This window comes from Panthera onca, chromosome D2 (genome assembly GCF_046562875.1).
Source record: "Panthera onca isolate mPanOnc1 chromosome D2, mPanOnc1 haplotype 2, whole genome shotgun sequence".
Taxonomy (NCBI): domain Eukaryota; kingdom Metazoa; phylum Chordata; class Mammalia; order Carnivora; family Felidae; genus Panthera; species Panthera onca.
The window spans coordinates 20412852-20430829 of NC_138349.1; the positions used below are offsets into that span (position 1 = coordinate 20412852).

At 36.9% G+C, this 17978-nt stretch overlaps 1 protein-coding gene across 7 annotated transcripts in view; it reads right to left on the minus strand.

The window, feature by feature from the left end:
* The window catches only part of ADD3 (adducin 3), a 123562-nt gene that overhangs the window by 49318 nt on the left and 56266 nt on the right, over window positions 1–17978 (minus strand). Inside the window, exons 1-2 of one of the 7 annotated variants that reach the window (XM_060641540.3) lie at window positions 4187–4462; window positions 3856–3936 (exon numbers count right to left, since the gene is read on the minus strand). The exons of the other annotated variants lie outside the window; for them this stretch is intronic. The gene's annotated coding sequence lies outside the window, so the exon portion shown is untranslated. Of the gene's footprint in view, window positions 1–3855; window positions 3937–4186; window positions 4463–17978 lie in introns of those variants that run through there. 7 annotated transcript variants of the gene reach the window in all.

Consider the following 17978-nt stretch of genomic DNA (forward strand, 5'->3'; position numbering starts at 1 on the left):
GAGAAGGATACTTATTCAAGGTATAGGAAGGCTATACCTAGGCTAAACCAGCATACAAACACACACAGACTCCCCCGACCTCTGCGCTGAGAAAATGCCTTTTATCTTCTTGTTGTTATTAAACAAATCAAACAATGAAGTTCTTTGCCATTCTGCTTTCAGGACAGCTGTCACTTGACAGAATTACAAGAATAAAATGGTGAAACAGGCAATCCTAAACATCTTATGTGTGATGCAGCAAAAATTCCTGCTTCTGTTACTTTTTAACTTTGCTGTGTAACTTGGTAACTTTGCTGGCAGGATGATAGCGTGCAGCTCACCTCTAGGCTGCTTCCTCAGCACCAAATCAGAAAACTTTAGCTATGTTGAGCACTACTAGTTTTAGCATTCAATGAAACAAGAAGATGGATTAGAGGACTAGAATATGAAAACAATTTAAGCAAGGGGGCTAATGCCAAGTTTCAAAGCCCTGAGGATTAGCCTTGAATGGTTAGATTCACTGAAAATTACAAGGATCCATTTTAAAAACAAACATCACCTCACTCAGAATCTTCTCCTCAAGTATTCAAGTTTGATAAAAAGATCTGCTTTTTCCTGGAATGGGTTTTATACTTTTGAAATGGGCTTTTTAGAAAAGGAGAGTTTATATAAAATATAATATTCAACTTCTCTTTTTCACATTCTTAAACTTTAAAATAGCTTAGTCCATATGGTAGGTCAAATAAATTACACATCACACAATATACACAAAAGATGTTTTCAATTTAAAGACCAGAAACTTAATATAAATTGGGTTATATAGCTTAAATCAATACCCCAACAAAAATGTACATAAATACTATGGTTGGAAAGGGCATTAAACTCATCTATTCCAATCTCTCATTTTATAGATGGCAAAACTGAGGGTTCAAGGAGATTAAGTAACCTGCCCACAATCTTACACTCAAGTTACCAGACTTTGAGCCCAATGTTATTTCATTAATCTGCTGAAAAATTACTCCCAGGACAGTTCTTACCCACTCATAAATGGCTGGGACAGAAGGGCGTACCCTTGGTGCTCTAGCCAGAGGAGAATTTGATGAAGGGATTCTCTATTTTTGCACAGCACTATCAGCCCTTTGCTATAGCACCTGGGTTCTGCCCCAAAATGGAGATAGGAGAGAGGACTGATACCATAAGTATATCTGACAGGGGAGAAAGGGAACAACTTGAAAACAATCCAGATATCTATTAAAGGACGACTGAATATATTATAGTACATCCATCCCTACCCTCAAGTACTATACAGCCATTAAAAAGAATGAGACACATAATGGTATGTGTTGTATAATTTTATTTTATTTTATTTTTTAAAAAGGGCACTCATCCATAGAAATTATCTGGAAAAAGAAAGAAGTTTCCCCCCTAAGGAGTAGGGCTGAGGGATTAGGGTTGCAAAGAGACATTTTGTCATATGCCTCTTATATGGTTTCATCTTTTTACTGTCCGTTATTTTTTAAGTTATAAAATTAACACTTTTTAAAAGTATGTTAAAGAAGAGAAGGGAACTTCTGTAGAGTCCTGGGAAACCTCTGGAGAGAGAGAGAGAGATGAGGGTCTATCAATAGTAACCTGATACTCTACATCTATTCCACATGACACATTATATCCAATTCTCTAGAAAAGACTTCCCAACCCTTTTCATGTTATGGTATGTGTATTAGTTTTCACTAATATGGTATGTATGAATAAGATTTGTACAGAATACCGGAATAATCATGAGAGGATGTGAAAATAGATAAGTTTTATAATTATAAAAATAATTACATAATTATTACAAGAAAAAAATAAGATGAAGTATTACTGGAGATATTAACTACCAAATTCCAAATTTTATAAGTTCCAAATAAAATCTATTTAGAAAATCTCCCTATTTCAATATTTAACAACCAACTGGTTGGCAAACTTTGCTCTGGAGCAACTATAAAAAAGTCTAAGAGTAAACGTATTCTCCTAGAGTTCAAGGGGACAGTAGAGATCATCTAGTTCAGTGGACTGAAACCAACATTTTAAAAATGAAACGTAACAAAAAAATAGCAGTGTTTTCTGTGCCTTAAGGGAAACTTATTTCAGAAATTAAGTGGTGTGTATATGATTTGTGTATTGGTTCAGGATGCAAAACACAATTTGAAATTTTTTTTCTTCTTGAGGTGATGATTTATTAGCCAATTCTGCTCAGGAATAGAATCAAAATGTAAACTTCCAAAATTTCTAATATACACAGTTTATTTAAAGTAAAGCTTTAGTTTTCACGTCATTTATAAGAATGATTCTGGGTTAACATCTAAACATTTTTTTTGTCTCAATTCTAATCTAATACATCCCCTTTAGTATTGCTGGAAAAGGCATGTGTCTTTACAAAGAGAAGTGGGGTAGGTATTCTCAGCTGGAAAAGATCTTAGAGAGCTAACCCAAATTCCCAAGTTTCCCTGAAGAAAACTAGTGGGGCGCCTGGGTGGCTCAGTCAGTTAAGCTTCCGACTTCAGCTCAGGTCATGATCTCATGGTTTGTGGGTTTGAGCCCTGCTTTGGGCTCTGGGCTGACAGCTCGGAGCCTGGAGTCTGCTTCAGATTCTGTGTCTCCGTTTTCCTCTGCCCCTCCCCCATTCGCACGTGCACTCTCTCAAAAAATGAATAAACATCCAAAAATTTTTTTAAAAAAGTGAAGAAACCAGTGTCCAAAAGAAACAGCCTTTTGATTGACAGGCTAGTGTTTTTTTTTTCTGATACCAAGCTTCTACTTTATTCTTACATCTTTGTGATGTTAGAAAATAGCTAAACACAATTACTACTAATTTTCAAAGAGGAAGCTAAAGCAAGGAAAGTGTACGCTTCACAAAGTGTAAGTCCAAAAAGGATGACACAAGGTCACCCCGCAGGCTTTACGAAAATCTGCCATTTTCAACATTCAGCTTTGATTTCAACTGAAGCAAGTTGTTCATCTTGCTTGTACTGAATGGGTGTGTCTATCCCACAAGGGTACGAGATGAACTGAACACGCACGAGAAGAAGACAACAGTAAGTGCAGAAGAGATCACGAAGCAGTCTCTCTCTCAATGTGCCTACTTTGGTCAGTGCATAATTAAACACTCCATAGGCATGAAAACCTAGCTACAGATGGAACCCCAGTATCTAGGGGGGGGGGGGGAGGAGTCAGATCCATTCGCAAAGAAAAAATTGCTGAAATGTGGACCTCATTGAATAACAGCAATTCTCTCCTATAGTTCAACTTACTGTTCACGTCACAAAGTCTAGAAAGAACAGAGGCACAGACAAGGCAGGGAACAGAACTTTGGGCTGCAGCCTTCCCCAACTCTTCTGACAAATACCCAACAGCAGCAGGACAAAGCATCATTATGACAGAAATAAAGGCTCTTTAGATGCTGCCTTTTTTTAATTCAATGAACCCACTCTTACACACAAAGTTCATGTCACGATGTCTCGAAATACAGTACCACTAGATTATGCTGTTAGTGGGTCCAATAAATTCAGTGCAAAACACTACCTTCAAGCATTTTTATGTTAAATAATTAGCACATTTGGGAAACTACCAGTATTTTCCTTAATTTAAACAATCACTGTGATCCCCTAAGCAAAAACAACAACAGTTCAGTAAATTGTTTAGAAGAAAAAAAAAAAAAGCAAACAAGTGAACTAATAGGAAAAAAATTTAGTTGAGTGATAAAGCCGCAGGCTCCTTCCCAAGGAGAGCACGGCATATTACCAGCAGCTAACACAAAACTAACCATCTATCTTATCTGTGCTTCCCCCTAAGCTATGCACTATCAGTTTTACAAACAGACAACCCATTACTTACAAAACAATTTGAAGTTGCTGTACATTTCTTAAGCTGGTTTTTGTGTGGCAATTCTGAAGCAATGCTGCCCTAAAAATGAACCTTGTTTTTTTTTTTTTTTTTAATTTTTTTTTTTTTCAACGTTTTTTATTATTTATTTTTGGGACAGAGAGAGACAGAGCATGAACGGGGGAGGGGCAGAGAGAGAGGGAGACACAGAATTGGAAACAGGCTCCAGGCTCCGAGCCATCAGCCCAGAGCCCGACGCGGGGCTCGAACTCACGGACCGCGAGATCGTGACCTGGCTGAAGTCGGACGCTTAACCGACTGCGCCACCCAGGCGCCCCTGAACCTTGTTTTTTAAACAGTGAGATATCCACACTTGGTGCAGTTAGGGCAAGGGTGGAGCCCACTCTGGGGGAAACAATACACCCAAGCAGACTTCAGTGACAGCATGTTGCACATTCCTACTGCTACCCCATTTTTCAGGGCCTCAGAATCAAAACTAATTGGTTGATGATCCTCCAAGAAATGGGGGAAAAGTTCATGTTGTAGATCAGCCTTCCTGCCATGAAATAAAATATGGGCTCATTTCTTCTTGGGGAAGAAAAGTGAAGATAAAATGCAAGGTAGATCACGCAGCTCAGCCAGCAGAATGCGAGGAGGAAGGGGACTGACTACTACAGAGGAAGTCCAACTATGCCAGCTTCTAAGTTTAGCAATAGAAGCTTCTGCATATCTCAAGGTGTTGGCAACATAGCTCACCCTAGAACTTTACTTTTGGCCTAGTTGGCCCAAACAGGGGGCCCCATCGTGAACATAAAAGCATGACCCACCCACCCTTCTCTGTCAAGGGTCTAGTTCTCCTGGCAATGCAGAAACAATAAAAGCATTTTCTTATCCACTAACTAGCAAGAGTTGCCTTAAAAAATAAGGGATTCGATTTATAAACTTGCTTTGGTAGAATATTAACATACATAAAAGGAAGAATTATTTTGGTGAAAATCACAAATTTGCATACCAAACTTATATATATTTTGTCATCACCTACTTCTGCAAATAATTTCATAAGAGTTTTGATTTTTTTCTGATTGCCAAATAAGATATCCTGTAAGATGTACACATACTGCCTAAAAACTTAGTGTTGAAAATAATTTATCAGTTATTGAAACTGTTACCAAACATCTCCTTATAGTTCAAAGTGATTTTAATCAATACTACTCCTATATGTGTACTTTCAGACATACAACCAACAGTAACTTTTAATTGAACTCCTGTAACTCTTGGAATAAAAAATTTTTTTTTCTTTTTCGGTAAAATTTTCATATATGCAAAAAAAATAAGCTATATAATCATTTACACTGAATTTAAAACAATGAAAAGGCTTTTGGATAAGACCAGGAAAATATTATTTTTAATGATACATGTTGTCACATTACCCTTGCCAATTGCTACTTTTTCACAGTGGAACAATAAACCAGTCTGGAGTACTGAACATTTTGATATATTTTTTTTCCCCTGATGTTTTCAGAGATGGCCTAGAACACTCTCTTTCAGGATCCTAGGAAGGGGGTGCTTGCTGACTGATCTAGCTTTTTGTTGGATTATGAGGTTGCTCTTGCCATAAAATAAATAAATCCATTCAAAAATACTTCTCATAGTCCATGTGATTGATCTATTTTTCAACCATATATGTAATTATGAACGGCCTGCCATCCTTTGCTCTTTTCCATCTCACCCCCAAACTGAACTCCAAGGTAGCAGATATTATATTTAAAGAATCCCATTTTGATATTTTTTGGATTTGCACTGCTGGAAATGTCTGTTTTCAAGTCAAACTTCACTTTCACAGCTGCAAAGGAAATGACAAGAGAAGAAAAACACAGCCAATGTATATCAGCAATTAATTCCATCCACAACTGCCCAGCTGTTTGTGCATGGAAGAATCAGTCTGTTTCCTTTTGGGGCTTTCACCACTGAAAATTAATACTGCACATTCAGAGACACAAGCTGTTTGTAACATGTCAGGAATGCGCACAAGATCACACAGAGTTGAAAAGACAAAATGAAATCCAGATCTAGTTATCATGGGACTTACCAGTATTATTTCATAGTTAAAGAAATTTAAAAAAAAATCCAAAAAACACCCCAATCACAGAGCAAAATACATGAAAAAATATTCTCCCTTCTGAATATTATCCTTCCAATAAGGAGGAAAATCTGCCAATGACATCAGATTTAGTATCAAGAATAGACACTCTGATTTATTGGCATAGACAAGGTGTGACATTCTTAGGAATCCACATGCCCCCAGTACGTTAAATTCAGCCAATACTTTTTGGACGACACAGTTGCTTGCCCAACGTGTAGTTAGTCCCTTAAAAAAAATCCTTATAAACGTGAAAGTTGTTGGGAACCAACGCTTTCACTACAGTCATACAGAAAAGCAAGTTTTTCTTGGTTAGTTCAGACATTATTTGGCACTCATATACACTTGCCTGGTTCAGAGATTCATGTAAATTTACAGATCCAATCTTCTAGGGTAACTCTCAAGCAATCAAATTTCTCCTTCCCTCTCCCTACCAGTTTTGTGGATTTTAAATAAAAACACTCTCTACAGAGTGCCAAAGGCTTAACAACTATAGTATGAACTCCTGTGAGACTCAAAATATCCTAATACTCCTCCCACTGCCCTCCAACTCCAATTTTATTTCAAATATTTGTTTCATGTAAATCTTGTAAAAATGCCATTTTGTTATATATTTTCAAACACACAATATTGGAAAATAATGTGTATTTTTAATATGTAAAATGACTTGTAGCCAACTGTTATGAAAGTTAGGAAAAGATGACATTTTTAGAAGAAAATAAGTCAAAACATATTTTAGCTATCTTATTGATTTTTATATGTTATTAGGTATCCCCATGACTGAACTCATTGTTCTAAGGACTCCCCCCCTCTGCTTTTGCTGTAAAAGAGTTCACGCCCTCCTAATAATGCTCATACATTCTCAAACACAACTTGGATGAGACACTAATTTGGGGCACCATCAAGGGCTAGGGCTTAACCAATGAACAGAAGATAAGCTCTCTGTTTCAAATATGAGGGGGACATTCCACAGGCTTCAGAATGAAGATACTCTCAAGTGCCAGAACTCAAACCAGCACAATGAGAAGTTGTCTCCAACTCAAGTGCTGGGAAAGCATGAAGTGTCATTTTTTTTTAAAGAAACATAAGGCATCTCAAACTTGTGGTAGACTGAAAACAAACCATAAAATCAAAACAAAAGTGCTTTTCCCTTAACAAGGATATATCTGGGGTGGGAGGGAGAAGAGACAAAAGTTTAATCTCTGGCTGATGGGGACGTTAATTCTAGAAATATGGTAGAACCATTAGTGACTCAAAGAGCCACAGATATGAGCTTTGCTTGGCAAGCTTCAGTTCTGTGGAACGTTCAGACTAACTTGAAATGTCTAAGAGAAGGAACCTTCCCATCTACAAGACTGGCTAAGGAAAGAAAAGGTTTCTCTAAGCTGTTTAAATCAGGTCAAATTCATGACACTCCAACTAGAGCCGGAGGTGGTGTTAAAAAAGACTCTTCAAGTGAAGGGGCTGTTAATGTGAAATTGTCAACTCATTTTAAAAGCAATTTCCTCACCCCAACAATTTATTGTAATAATATCTTAAAAATAATACTGATTTTATTCAAAATTTCAAATTTATAGCAAATTTGAAAGAATTTTACAGTAAGCACTATATAAGCCCTCACAATTGTTTGTTTCCTGGTATAGCTCTCACACGTGCTGCAAGCAACTGGCAGGCTGGGCCCCTCAGCACCTAGCATAGGGCAAGTTCAAATATTATGGATGGTAAATGAATAATACCCTTTGCCTGTTTAATATCTAATAGATGGTTATTTGTTAAAAGGGGTAATCCAGGATTTAAGGATGAAGCAGTTACAGAAAAGGCAAGGTTGGGAATAAATGAAATATGGGTTAATGTTCAAAACTGGGCTTTTTTTGCTGGCTAAAAAAATGTCAACAACATAACCTACAATGATTGGCGAGTTAAGCTTACTGAAGTTGAAGCAGAAATTCAGAAAATCATTACGTCTGAAGATGGTTAATTTTTGTTTTAAATGGGGATCATGCCCAAACTAGTCAGCCTGTATTATATCTGAAGGTTGTCAAACTTGGAAGAAAAACAATATGTGGCTTTGACTCTCCAATGGCATAATACTTCCAAAAATAATGCATTTTATTACCAATCTCTTAGAGGAAGACAAAGACTACATAAAAAAAATTCAAAAGTGAAGAGTAAATATATATGTGCTATTAAAAAACCTGCATTCACAAGTAATTTCTGCTTTGGGGGAAAAGTTCAAAATACAGAACAGCAAACAAATGTAATATGGCCACATGACACAGGAAACATTCATGACACATGCAATTTCTTATTAAAAATATTACTGTTGCTTTGATCTGCTCCATCCAAGAGTATGGGACTAACGTAGGCATTTTTTAATTGTTTTTCTAAATATGAGACAAAATCTAGTTGGAAGAGTATGTCTCACATTGCAAATAATTTACCCAATTAAACACTATTTTTTTTAACCTTGGGAAACTTAAGTATTCTCATCTAAAAAAATTCAAGTACTTTGCTTCAACACTGCTAATAAGATAGGTAGGTGACCAAGCTGACAATTCACATGACTTAAAGCACCAACCATCTTACTTCTCCCCCATCAAGTTCTAGAACACTTGCTACCTGTTCACTGCAAGAACCACATCCTGTAGTCTAGAATGAAAAGTTCCAAATCCCCAAATACTATCATAAGACAATGCAAGAAACAGGTTTAGAAATGTTCTCTCCTTTTTCATGCCCATTCCTCAACCACTCCAGTTCCACTAGTCTCAGTGAAAGTATCTGGATACTAGGTGGCCAGCTTTCTATTTCCTTAGGCAAACTAGTAGTAGGAGAAGAGGTTTAACTGAAACAAAAATGAACAGTGGTGCCTGGGTGGCTTAGCTGGTTAAGTGTCTGACTCTTGCTGACAGCTTGGAGCCTGCTTGGGATTCTCTTTCTCCCTCTTTCTCTGCCCTTCCCTTGCTCGCGTGCATGCTCTCTCTTTCTCAAAATATATTTAAAAAAAAACCCAAACACAAAAACAAAACTAGCCTGTAAACACATCTCTTCTTAGCATTATAGAGGCACTTCAGTTCAGTGCATTATACTTTCCGCCCCCAAATATTACTGAAGGTGGAGAAGATATCAACTTGTTTTGTGCCAAATCTATAGCTGCACTGATTTTAATTTACTCTGGTTTTAGATTTTAAAAACTTATTTTTAAATTCTAAATTGATAAGTCAACCCATTTATAAATCTCTCTACTTTCTGGTTAAATTCATTTATTCTTTTAACAACAATTCATTCAACACCTATAATGTGCTACAACTGAAGGGGCAATGTGGTAGAGAATGCAAGAAATCAATGAGCCATTATCCATGATCCTAAAACACTAGCAACTTAGTGGGCTGGGGGAGGAAGAAGGAAGAGACAACTTGTTTAACAATTATATTAGCCCACGGCATTATTGTGTTATAATCGACAAATTACAGATTCAGAGAAAAGAGCCAGCTTGAAAGGTTCCTGAGAAGTTACTTGAGCTTGGTCTTAAAAGACTGGGGAGGGGGGCCGGGGGAGGTGCTGTACAACTCTGGCAGAAAAGATATGGAAAGACAACATACTTAATAACCTTGTACTTTAACGCATGGCTTTACTTTACGTAAAAGTATCACAAATTGCACCTAATACCAAAGGGAAATAAAAATTGTCACGAGTCAACAACTCACAGTGGTTTGTACAATTTAAGCTATAGGAACCCTACAATCTACTAGCAAACCATACAGTTTTGTGTCATGAGCTTTTTCTTTCACCCTAATCTTCTGACATGCACGCTAGGAAAAGAAGCTCAAAAGCCATTTATATCCTTTCTCGGAACAATGTTTGTTCCTACACTGCACTAACCAATGACTTAGAAATAATTAAGACCAATTATCTTGAAGCCAAACTGTGATCTGCTACCACATCATCGTGGAAGGAGGAATAAGAATGTTCTAGGTTAATACCAAGGTCAGTAAACAAAGACATGGTTAACCTGGCACAGGTACACCATACCCTGTGGGCTCAAATCCTTTTTTTTTTTTTTTTTTTTTTAACGTTTATTTATTTATTTTGGGAGCCAGCGAGCGCTCCATTCAGCGTGGAGCCAGAAGCAGGGCTCTATCTCAAGGTAGGGAGATCAAGACCCGAGTTGAAATCAAGAGTCAATGCTTAAACGTCTGACCCACCCAGCTGCCCCTGGACTCAAATCCTTAAAGGTATCAAAAGTATGAGGACGATAGATTTAATGGAAGAGCTGGGAAGAAAAAAGAAAAGCACAAATAGTCACAAGCATTGTGTTTGTAAATTGCCTAAAATTTCAAATTCAAGGCTCAGAAAGATGTTGACACATGAGAAAGGTTACTCTTGTGGGCTGCAAGACTGGGCTAATCTGACAAAAGTAAAAGGGATGCCACACTAAATTGCTGCGAACAGCTCATCCATTTTGATCAGGTTACTCTTGATGTAAAAATGGCATAAGGTTAACATTTAAGATATGTTTCCACATGAAAGTACATACACATAAATAACACCTCCCATTTTTATGAAGAACAGTATGAAGATTACTTACAGCATACACTGTGACAACCTAAGTGACAAACACCTAAAACAGGGAAATTAAGGTAGGATTGTTTATATTATGTGAATTCTTTATTTATTTATTTTTTATGATGATGTAACACATTGAGTTTTTATCATGTCAATTCTTTAAAGATTCTTTGTCAGGTTCTTTTAAAAGTAATTCCTGTGTTTAACCGAGGATACTGGGATGCAAAAGCCATCTGTGCTTTACGTTTGTGAATTCACACCTAGAATACCGAAGCTCTAACAAAGAAAAAGAAAAACCTCTCGCAAAATGTTCAAATGGAGACGTTTGACCCTGGAGTACGAATTTCTCAGTGAAACACATAACTGCGGACAGTGTATAAGTAACTTCCTCAGAATATTCAGAAAAAAAGGGGGAAAAAAAACCTCATGAGAACCGCTCCTGAGCCTTTTAGAAGGGCGGTAACTAGAGCAGGACACAAACTGGGGGGAAGAGAGCAAAGGAAGAGTAAGAAAGCAGGTGAAGAGACATCTTGAGGGGCCAAGAGTGACAAAAGATAAGGAGTAACTGAGACAGCGGCATGAGGCCAGCCACACCCACAGGGAGCTTTGTGGCTTATTTCAAGGGAGTGGAACCCTCACTCAACAAGTGAACAATTTTGATTTTGCTTAACTGAAAGGTTGTGCAATCCTACAAATGGGAAAAAGGGAGTGTTTTTCCAATATAGAAAGTTAGGATGTAATAAATGGCTATCACTTAAACCAAAGAGAATACCTTATAAAATATGAAACTGAAAAATTTAGAACTCTGAGGAAAAGCAATGTAAAGTCTCTGTAAACCCAGAGCTGCAATGTTAATCGATTGTCACCACAAAGATTTTTATCCTGTGAACTATGCCATCCTTCAAACAACAAGATCCCCAGAGAGCACACTGACAAGAATGCTAGAGTATGTGAATCAGTGGAAGGTTTTTCTTCACTCCAACTTTCAATTAGGCAGCTTATGGAAACAATTCTTAATGGCTGAGTTTTTAAAATTTACTCCAAGATAAGCAGGACTGTGACTCCTGTGGGCTATTTCCAAGTTGCCAAGTCATTAATCTAAAACAGCTCTCAACCCCTTTAAACGGATTCCTGCTGGCCCAATATAATAAATGATACGGTGTTTTTTTTAAAAAAAAAAAAAAAGGGGGGGGAGGGAGAGGAAAGAAAGAAGGCCCACACTAGTACCTTTGGAGTTGCTTTTCAGTTTAAAAAAAAAAAAAACTGGAAGCAATAAGATAATACATATTTATTACTATATTTTTCAATCATGTGCCTGGAAGCTACAGTAAGGATTTTGGAAAGGACTTCTGCCAAAAGCAAATTACTTTCTTTGATTTCAAGTTTAAACAGTTATTACCTTTGCTACACCCCCAGAAATGAAAGCTGGAAAAAAAAAAAAGACGTTATTTCAAGCTTTGTGCAGATGATTTACTATGTCAATCAAATCTATTCATTCTTATTAGCATTAATTAATACCTTCCTACAGGAATTGGAAAAAAGGACAATGGGCATTCTCAACAAGTGTTTGCCTTTGCTCTGACACAAAGGTCAAGATGTACCTGATAAACCAGTAAGCAATCAGTGCGCCAATGTTTTTAGTACAATCAGAACAGAGCAACCAGCCATAGCTTCAGTGTTTTGGCTCACTGGTTTAAAAACAAAAATTTGTAGTTAGGGCTCAAAAGAGGAATCTAATCATTCAAATCGTTTTCAATATAAAGCTGTTATATAGATCATACCATTATTGGGAAATAGTCGCAGAAATACTCTTATTTCAGTAATTTCCAAAATAACTAGATAATTGAATTGTATCACAAAACAATATAAACAAATTATAAGTGCTTAAAACTTATGAAAGAGTTCCTAATCATAGCCATGGTCGATTTATTAGGATGAGTAAGATCAGAAGTGAAAAATAAAAGTTGCTTGTTCCTCGGAAAATGATGAGTTCAATGCTGAGAAGAAAAAATTGCTAAATTAGAAACCAGGTTTTCTTCACATCAGAAGTTATGGGGGTAGAGTTCTTTCTACCCCCACGACACATATACACATAAATCCAGAATCCTAAAAGGTAATACCTTTGGTTAAAAGGGAGACAAAAAAATGTGTCCACTAACAGAATTAAAAAATGTGACTGTGCACACACACCAAAAAAACTTAAATCTGTCTTTTCCAGAGTGCTGACTGGGAGAAGAAAAAGTCTCCCCTGAGAGTCTGTAACAATAGGCCCACTCTTACGAGAATTTGGTACTTGCACGCCCGTGCACGCAGACACACACATGCATGCGTACACACACACACACACACACACCCCAGCAGGGTCCAAAGATATCTTAAGCCAAGAGAACAGTGAGTGGTCTTAGGTTGGTCTTAGGGTTGACACCCTACAAAAAGGAAATATAAGTTCCATCTGGAGAAAGGTGCTCTCAAAATAGGCTGCCTAAGGATCGCCACAGATAAAATCCTGCCAAATTAAAAATTCAGAATTACAAACCACATGAGTAAACAAACCACATTAAATAAAAGTCAGCAGAAACAACAGAGTAGAATTTAATACCTCTCCCCAAGAACTGCAGACAGTGGAATAACGAGACACAGAATATAAAATTGTATTACAAAATCCTTCAAGACAGAATTGGAAACATGAGAAACAAGATGTTATAAAGTAAGACCAGTAGAACTGAAAAACTACTGAACAATTTAAAAAACTTGGTGACCATGGATGGAATTAGAGAGCACAATGCTACGCAAAATAAGTCAGAGAAAGACAAATACCATATGATTTCACCCACATGTGGAATTTAAGAAAGAAAACAGACGAACATAGGGGAAGGAGAGGAAAAATAAGATAAAAACGGAAAGGGAGGCAAACCATAAGAGACTTAATGATAGAGAACAAACGGAGAGGTGCTGGAGAGGCAGTGGGAGTGGGTGATGGGCATTAAGGAGGGGCACCTGCGATGAATAGTGGGTATTATATGTAAGTGATACAACACTAAAATCTATTCCTGAAACCAACACTACACCATGATGTTAATTAACTTGAACTGAAAATCTTGGAAAGAAAAAAAACATAGTGAATAGATTAAACAGTAGACTAGACCCAACTTGAAAGAATAAACTGGAATCCAAATCTGAAAAAACCAGCCAGAATGAAGCACAGAGAGACAAAGAAATGGAATGTGTAACAAGAGACTAAGAGACATTGAGAGAAAAGAGATCTAACATACTGAAGTTTTTAAAGAGGAAATAGAATGAGGGAGAGGTCATATTTGAGAAGGTTGTGGCTAAAATTTTTCAGAGACAAATCACCCATAAAGGACTGATAATTAGATTTGCAGTAGACTTCAAAAGAAAAAAATGTCATAAGACAGAAATAATAGTGGTGAAAGAACAGTCAGCCTAGAATTGTACATCAAACAAAACTATTAAAATAAAACACTGTCTCCTAAAGAGTTCTATAAACTCATTAAAGTAACTTTAAAAGATGAATTTAAGAAAAATTAAAACTAGAAGGAAGAACAGAGATGGAAGAAAGAGGAAAGAAAATGGTAAACAAGTTTTTTTTAATGTTTATTTATTTTTGAGAGAGACAGAGAATGTAAGTGGGTTAGGGGCAGAAAGAGAGGGAGACACAGAATCCGAAGCAGGCTCCAGGCTCCAAGCTGTCAGCACAGAGCCCGATGCGGGGCTCAAACTCAGGAGCCATGAGATCATGACCCGAGCCGAAGTCGGCCGCTGAATCAACTGAGCCACCCAGGCGCCCCGTAAACAAATAATTTTTAAAATACTATATAAAACAATAATAAGCAATAACAAATGTATAAGTTTAAAAACAAGGTGGAACTGAAATCCTGATCAATTATATCACATAAGATGGAAATGCAGAATGAGAGTTTAAGTGTTTTAAGATCCTTGTATTGTTCAGAAGGGAAGAGTGAGCTGTTGACTGTAGACTGATAAAACTTTAATCTGATAAAAGATTATCCAGAATATATTTTAAAAATCCCTTTAAAAAAAAAAAAAGGATCTAATCTGCTTATTAGTAAAAGGTTTAAACAGGTACCTCCCCAAAGAGAATATCTAAATGGCCAATAAATGCATGAAATGCCCATCACATTAATCATCAGGGAAATACAAATTAAAACCACACTGAGATATGCTATGTACCTATCAGTATAGTGAAAATAAAAACAAAAAAGCTGTTACTACAAAGTATTGGCCAGGATGTGGAGCATCTGGAACTCTGAAACAGTACAAATCCTTATGTCAATTAGTACAAGTATTTTGGAAAATCTTTTGGCATTATCTACAGAGGCTGGAATCACACATGCTCTGTCATCTAGCTATGCCTCTTCCTGGAGTACACCTAACAAATGCATATATACGAACACTAAAAACATACACAAAAATATTCATGGCAGAATTATTTTTAATAGCCCCAAACTAGAAACAATCTGAATGCCCATTCACAAAAAGGATTATTGTACATCCATAAAAAGGAATACACACAACAATTAGAAAAACTATTGTTACATGCAACAACATGGATGAATTTCACAGTAAAAAATGGTGAAGAGAAGAAGCCAGACACAAAAGAGCAGATACTGAATGATTCCATTTATATAAAACTCAGAAGCAGGCAACGCTAACCTACGACATGCCGGGATTATGACTACCTTGCAAGGAGGAGGTAATGGTTTCTGCTGTTCCATTTCTTGATCTGGGTGATGCTATACAGTGTGTTCACTTTGAACATATTTGTCAAGCTGTATCTTTTGACTTGTGCACTTTTCTGTAGCTGTATTAACTTACATTTAATGGTTTACCTAAAAAAAATTAAGATAAGCTATAAGAGACAAAAGCCTCCCTTTTTTCCTGTAGGAAAAGCATATAACTCAATGCCATGTTTTCTGCTGGCTAGTTCTGCTCTCCAGAAACACTGTTAGATCCTCTTTTACAAAACCAAAGCATTTTCCTAAACTCTTTTAAGAAGTAATCCAAACTCTCTCACATGTTAAACCGTGTATTTCCCATAAAAACAAGAACAAATTAAGTAATCTCTTGTAAGTCTTCAGCATGGAGGAAAAAACTGAGAGATTCTCAAACAGAATTTGGGTCTCCAATCAGTGTGCTAAAATACTCTGCTTCTTCACATTAACAATACAGTGAACGGACTGAAATGTACAGTACAGCTGAAATGATCACAATGTTCAAACACTGGCCAATAGCAACATTAAGTATTAACATGTTCCATTATGGGAGCTATTCAATAGCTTCTCCCATCTTCAGAAACTGCTACCATTTTTTCAGTGAGTAGAAATATTCCCAATGTATCCACAAAACATTTAAATATAAAATAGGCCTCATAGTCATTCAAAAATGAAGATGTTCAAAACTAAATAATTATGCAAAATACAAGCAAAAAACTGCATAATCACTAATGCATAGCAAATAATTGGGATTCTTTTTGTCTCTTTTATCACATTCTCTCTGCTGGGTTAAGAATCTGAAATCCCTATTGAAAACCAACACATTTCAGTGTTATCCATTCTTGCCCTGTCATGAGAGAATTTTCTGGATTCTTACTGTGGAAAATTTTATATTTATGTTATCTTACTTTTGCTTAATGCTATCTTATTTCATGGTCCAAGAACCTAAGAGAATGTGACATGAAAATGTATCTGTTGGCAGAACGCTACTTTCAGATGTTACTGAAGAGCAAAGCCTCATGGTGAGGATTCATAGAAAAAAAAAGTGAAGATTTAGTCTCATTCAGTGGCTTACTAAAACTGCGTGCTCTTTTGCAATTTTTTGTGGCGATACTTCACATTTTAAAATAAAGAATAGGTATGTATTCTCAATAATAAACATTTACGAGTAAGCAGAACTGGGTTCTAGTTCCAGTTCTGATTCTATTTAACAGCATGATTTTGGCCAAGTTACTCATTCTTTCTGGGCCTCAGTTTCCACAACTACAAATGAGAGGACTGAATCAGATGTTCTTAAAGATTTCATACAATGAAACATTTCATGATGAATTTACTGAAGGAATGTATCTCAGACTAGAAATTTACATGGATGATTATACTACCTAGATAAACACGGTAATACAAAAGATAAAACGAATAGTTCATCCTTCATTAGCCAGTCCATTTGTTATGGAAGGTCTTCATGTAAGTGGATATTTCATTTTCCTCTACAAGCACTTGTATACCATCTGTGTATTTCAGTTTTTATGTGCATTACCGAAAGAACTTATAGTACCAATTTGCTTCCTTCCTTACAAAAGTTCTTGAAGATGCTTTCATTTTAAGTTACCAAAGAAAGGCTAGACTTTAGTCAATCCTCTCACTTAGACTTCTCCAAGACCAATCAGCAGTAAAAGAAAAAAATACAATCCTTTTCTAGACTGTACTACACCAACAAAATTGGTGTCACTGAGTAAGTTCACCCATAAGCCCCTGTCCATTACCCTATACTGTCAGGAAGCCGTCGGAGTCACCTGCGTCTACCTGGGCTATAGTATTTGGTTTGGCTTGATGAGCCCCACCATCTGAACACTGTGGGTTTTCATCTTCTTTTTTATCTTTCATATTATATAGTGAGTCTTTGAGAGTAATAGACACTAATAGAATGAAAGACACAACTGCATTTTGTGCTAGCAGAGCTCAGGCTTCACGAACAGCAAATAGCTGGAAAGACCTTAAAGGTCAAGATGTCATAGTCTGTGGATTCGAGCCCCACGTCAGGCTCTGTCCTGATGGTGCAGAGTCTGCTTGGGATTCTCTCTCTCTCCCCCCTAGACCCTCCCCTGTCTTTGTAACTTGTGAGAATTCACAGGTACCTAAGGTCGTCACCTAAGCTCATTCAAAGTACTTATCTCCAGACTTCAGACCAGTACTGTTTCACCTCATCAAAGTTACAGTTGCTGCTTAGGAAAGAACGCTCAAATTGGAACCCTCTCTCCTATGGGCATGTTGTCATTCCTCTGTATCATCAATGAAACTCTCCATGTCAACTGAGATATCAAAAAACATCTCAAACATATCTGAACAATGTCAAAATGAATTTGTGCTAATGTGCAAAACCTACCAGTGTATTAAACTTAACCTTAAACATTAGAGTATAAAATTCCAAGGAAGGAAGGAGCTCTGGGTTAATTAATAGTATTCCAGCGGCAATCAAAGACGTTTAGGATGGTTAGATAAAAGAAATAACATCCTGAGGTTGTTCTAAAACTTTGGAAATAAAATGGTGGAATAGTAAGAATACAGAGCAAGTATAGGATGCCTGGGTGGCTCAGTTGGTTGAGCGTCTGACTTCTGATTTCAGCTCAGGTCATGATGTCATGGTCTGTGGGTTCAAGCCCCATGTGAGGCCCTGTGCT